Genomic DNA, 6,000 nt, shown 5'->3' with positions numbered 1-6,000 from the left:
AAGCAGTGTGGCCTAGTAGAAAGAGCAAGGCTCTGGGAGTCAGAGGACTGGGTTCTAATCTCAGCTTCATCACTTGTCTGCTGTGTAACCTTGGGCAAATGACTTCACTTCTCTGGGCCTCAGTTACCTCATCTGTAAAATGGGGGTGAAGACTGTGAGCCCCATGTGGAACATGGATGGTGTCCTACCTGATTAATTTGTCTCTACCCTAGCACTTAGTCCAGTGCCTGGCACATAGTAAGTGCTTAACAAATAGCAGGCTGAAGGGTGGATTTTCCCTGAACCTATTGGTATTCTTTCCATGGGGGCCCTAGCTTCCTCACCTCTAGACAGTACACTTGTGCAGCATAGCCTAGTGGAAAGAGCACAGGCCTGGGAATCAGAGGAACAGGCACTGTGAGCAGGCATTGTGTCTGTTAATTGTTATATTGTACTCTCCCAAGTGTTTAGTTCAGTGTTCTGCACACAGTAAGCATCCAATAAATATGATTGACTGACCAGGGTTCTAATAGTGCTTGGCACATAGCACCTAAAAAATACTGCAATTATTATTGTTAATGTTAATAATAATAATAATAATAATAACCCCAGCTCTGCCATCTTCCTGCTGTGTGACTTTGGGCAGTGCACTTAACTTCTCTATTCCTCAGTTATCTCATCTACAAAATGGGGATTCAACACCTGTTCTCCCTCCTCCTGAGACTGTGAGCCCCATGTGGAACAGGGACTGAGTCCAACCCCTTGTTTGTTCCCAAGCTCTTAGAACAGTGTGCCCCACATAGTAAGGGCTTAACAAATATTATTGAAAATAAAAAGGAACCACAATGATCCTTGTATTTCTGGTCCGTTATGGTATGCTAAGTGCCAAATCAATGGCAATATCCTTTCTGCTTTTATATATGCACAGACCCATACATACAAACACACAGACTCATATCTAGTTGTCCCTCAGTTTGAAAGATAATGTTCCTGATAGTGACATCCATCCATCCTTCTTGGCAGAGAAGACCAATATAAGACAGTCATCACCTCCAACACTGTGTGGAAGTAAATGAGTTTACCCCACATGAAATGTGTCTGTTTTCCAGCCTACCTCTTGATGTCCCAGTCTTCACAAATGGTGCCAACCCTCTAGATGGTGAGCTCATTGTGCATAGGGATTGCTGCTCTTCATTGTTGTATTGTACCTCCCCAAGTGCCTAGTACAGTGCTCTGCTCAGTAAGCGCTCAATAAACATGATTAAATGAATGAGCCCTCTCCTGAATGCTTCCCCTCAAGCAAGCTGGTCTTTCCAGTATAGTGGTCTCCACTTCTGTGTGCTTTCCCATATCATCAAATCATTTATTCTGCCCTCTGAATAATAATAATAATAATGGTACTTGGTAAGCACTTACTGTATGCCAAACCCTGTACTAAACACTGTGGTACAAGCTAATCAGGTCGGGCATAGTCCTTTTCCCACACTGGGCTCACTAAGAGGGAGAGAGAATAGGTATTAAATCCCCATTTTACAGTTGAGGAAACTGAGACACAGAGAAGTTGAGACTTGCCCAAGGTCACTCAGCAAGCAAGTGGTGGAGCTGGGATTAGAATCGAGATGTCTGATCTTTCCACTAGGTCACATTGCCCGGACTTACATGTGCCCCTTGTGACCTAGTGGGAAGAGCAAGGGCCTAAGAATCAGAAGACAGAAAGCCCAATCCCAGCTCCATAGCATGCTTGTTGTGGGACTTGGGCAAGTCACTTAACTTCAAAGTGTCTCAGTTTCCTCATCTATAAAATAGAGAAATAGAGATTAAACACCTGTCCTCGCTCCTGCTTAGACTGTAACCGCCCCCTGTAGGATGGGGTCTATGTCTGACCTAATTATCTTGTGCCTATCCTTGTGCTTAGTTCAGTACTTGGTACATAGTGAATGCTTACTACTATTATCATTAGTATTATCATTCCTAATCTCAAGGCTTTAGCTGGGGCAGGAAGTGGGGGAGAGTGAATAAATCGATTTTTTCCAAGCTTCTACCAAATTCCTAATTAGTACACATGTAGCATTTTTTCTATCTCAGAACTGTTTAATGTTTTCTAATTAACATCAGGCAACTTCTGAATTAAATCTCTACAGGTAGATAGGGCCACCATCTGTCAATATAACTGACACTTTTGAGGTTTGAGTGCTAATATTTTAAGTACAATGATAAAAAAAACTTTCTATTGCCCTGGTTTTCATGGATTAAAGATTTAGAGATAACTTTTAGCTCTTCTCTCTATGCAGTAGTTTTCTTAAAAAAATTTACATTGAATTTATTGTAGCACAAGAATTAGTTCCTCCCTGTAATAAGGATTTAATTGTCCTATTAATTTCAGAGAGGAGTAATTATCAATGTATTGATACAATGTGTATTTTATCAGTTTACATTAGATTACAGCCTTTTGTTACAATTCATAATTACAACATTCCTCAGCATGAACACCTGAAAAATTCATATTTAAATAAGAATGGTTTCTACTTTAAGTAAATATACAGATGACTAGTTGGTCTCTAATACAGCAAGAAGTAATACATAGATGCAGCTTCAGTTTAATTTTGTTTTTTAGTTATGCTTTGGGTAAATTTCTATTTTTAAGTCAGTGCTATTGAACATCTGAGAGTCTACCTCCAACGATTTTCTTCCTCAGTAAAAAAAAAAATGTATGAGGAAAAGAGAGAGAGCCTCTGTTTCTTCATCTGTAAAATGGGGATTTAATACCTGTTCTCCCTTCCACTTGGATTATTAACCCCATATAGGACAGGGACTGTGTCCATTATCTTGTATCTGCCCCAGTGCTTAGCACAGAGCTTGACACCTAGCGCTTAACAAATACCATATTTTTTATACTCTGTATTAAACACCTTTCTAAGTACTGGGTAGGTACAAGTTAATTAGGCTGGACACAGTCCCTGTTTCACATGGGGCTCACAGTCTAAATAGGAGGGAGAACATTTTACAGTTGAGGAAACTGAGGCCCAGAGCAGTTAATTGACTTGCCTAAGGTCACACAGCAAGCAATTGGCAGAGTTGGGATTGGAACCCAGGTCCTTCGGACTCCCAGGCCCATGCTCTCTGCACTAATCCACTCTGCTTCCGTGTTATCACTATCATTATTAACCAAAACCACATGATACGAGCATCATTGAGCCTCAGAGGCCATTTTGCTAGAATCACTATTATATCCACTGCTTATTTTTTGTCTGCGCCTTCCGAAAGTAAAGCCAAGATTAGTATGGCTTAGTGGATAGAGCACGGGCCTGGGAATCAGAAGGTTATGGGTTCTAATCCCGGCTCCACCACTTGTCTACTAGGTGGCCTTGGGCAAGTCACTTCATTTCTCTGTGCCACAGTTACTTCATCTGTAAAATGGAGATTAAGACTTCTAGCTCCATGTGGGACAGGGACTGTGTCCAACCCGATTTGCCCCCTGATGAGGAGAAAGGCATAAACAGCTCTCAGAGTCAGGTGTAGAGGACCTATTAACCATGGGTGTCTGGAACCCCCAATCCACTGAGCTGACTTCATTTCTGGGGTCTCTCTAAGAGGCCAAGGAACAACTCAGTGGATATTTGATATTCATCCCCTCCTACCTCACCTCCCTTCTCTCCTTCTACTGCCCAGCCCGCAACCTCCGCTCCTCCACCGCTAATCTCCTCACTGTACCTCGTTCTCGCCTGTCCCGCCGTCGACCCCCGGCCCACGTCATCCCCCGGGCCTGGAATGCCCTCCCTCTGCCCCTCCACCAAGCTAGTTCTCTTCCTCCCTTCAAGGCCCTGCTGAGAGCTCACCTCCTCCAGGAGGCCTTCCCAGACTGAGCCCCTTCCTTCCTCTCCCCCTCGTCCCCCTCTCCATCCCCCCATCTTACCTCCTTCCCTTCCCCACAGCACCTGTATATATGTATATATGGTTGTACATATTTATTACTCTATTTATTTATTTATTTATTTTACTTGTACATTTCTATCCTATTTATTTTATTTTGTTGGTATGTTTGGTTCTGTTCTCTGTCTCCCCCTTTTAGACTGTGAGCCCACTGTTGGGTAGGGACTGTCTCTATGTGTTGCCAATTTGTACTTCCCAAGCGCTTAGTACAGTGCTCTGCACATAGTAAGCGCTCAATAAATACGATTGATTGATTGATTGATTGATCCCACCCCCGACCCCACAGCACTTAGGTACATATTTTTAAATTCTATAATATAAACTCCTTATTTATTCATATTAATGCCCCTCTGGACTGTAAACGTATTTTGGGCAGTCAATCATATTGATTGAATGCTCACTATGTGCAAAGCGCTGTATTAAGCGTTTAGGAGAGGACACTATAACAATAAACGGACACATTCCCAGCCCACAGTGAGCTTACAGTCTAGAGGGGGAGGCGGACATTAATAGATAAAAATAAATTACAGATATGGACATAAATGCTGTGGGGCTGGAAGGGAGGATGAATAAAGGGAGTAAGTCAGGGTGATGCAGAAAGGAGTGGGAGAAGAAGAAAGGAGGGCTTAGTCAGGGAAGGCCTCTTGGATTTATTGGAACAGATCGTCTTTGTGCAGAAACGCTCTGGGCATGTTACTCCCCTCCTCAAAAATCTCCAGTGGCTACTACTCAACCTACACATCAGGTAAAAACTCCTCACTCTCGGCTTCAAGGCTCTCCATCACCTCACCCCCTCCTACCTCACCTCCCTTCTCTCCTTCTACAGCCCAGCCCGCACCCTCTGTTCCTCTGCCGCTAACCTCCTCACCGTGCCTCGTTCTCGCCTGTCCCGCCACCGACCCCCGGCCCACGTCCTTCCCCTGGCCTGGAATGCCCTCCCTCTGCACATTCGCCAAGCTAGCTCTCTTCCTCCCTTCAAAGCCCTACTGAGAGCTCACCTCCTCCCGGAGGCCTTCCCAGACTGAGCCCCCTCCTCCCTCTCCCCCTCCTCCCCCTCCCCATCCCCTGCGTCTTACCTCCTTCCCCTCCCCACAACACCTGTATATATGTATATATGTTTGTACATATTTATTACTCTATTTTACTTGTACATATTTATTCTATTTATTTTATTTTGTTAATATGTTTTGTTTTATTGTCTGTCTCCCCCATCTAGACTGTGATCCAGCTGTTGAGTAGGGACCGTCTCTATATGTTGCCAACTTGTACTTTCCAAGTGCTTAGTACAGTGCTCTGCACACAGTAAGTGCTCAATAAATACGATTGAATGAATGAATGGGACCTCCAATCTCAACCCAATCTTCCTAACCTTTTGACAGACCATTTCTTCCTTCGGCTTTCCTCCCTCAGAGGAAACAATTACCCCTTCTCCAAATCTTGAAACCTTTAGAATGGCCAAATCAATCAATGATATTTATTGAGTGCTTCCTATGTGCAGAGCATTGTATTAAGTGCCTGGGAGACTACAGTACGATGTCATCATCATAGTCATCAATGGTATTTATTGAGTACTTACTGTGTGCAGAGCACAGTACTAAGCATTTGGGAGAGTACAGTACACCATCATCACCAGTGGTACATACGGAGTGTGTACTGTGTGCAGAGTGCTGTCCTGAATGCTTGGGAGAATACAGTACAGAGTTGGTAGACACGTTCCCTGCTCACAATGAGTAAAACGACAGTTAAGAATTCACCTTTGGAAAATAGAAAGAAAAGCTTCTTCCTAAAAAGAGTTGGGTGTATCAGTCAATTGTGCTTTGCACACATGACCCTGCAAAGCAAGTCATTTTTCATAATGTGTGTGATATGAGAATAATAATTGTGGAATTCGTTGAACACTGACTACGTGCCAAGCACTGAAATAATTGTTGGGGTAGATACAACACAATCAGGTCTGACGTAGTCTCTGACCCACTTGGGGTTCACAGTCTAAAAGAGAGAGACCAGCCCCATGTTACAGATGAGGAAACTGAGACACAGAGAAACTAAATGGCTTGCCCAAGGTCACACAGCAGAATCGGGATTACAATC

The sequence above is a fragment of the Tachyglossus aculeatus genome, chromosome 23, assembly GCF_015852505.1.
Source record: "Tachyglossus aculeatus isolate mTacAcu1 chromosome 23, mTacAcu1.pri, whole genome shotgun sequence".
NCBI lineage: Eukaryota > Metazoa > Chordata > Mammalia > Monotremata > Tachyglossidae > Tachyglossus > Tachyglossus aculeatus.
The sequence above is the reverse complement of the archived record's forward strand: the minus strand, read 5'-3'. Positions refer to the sequence as shown.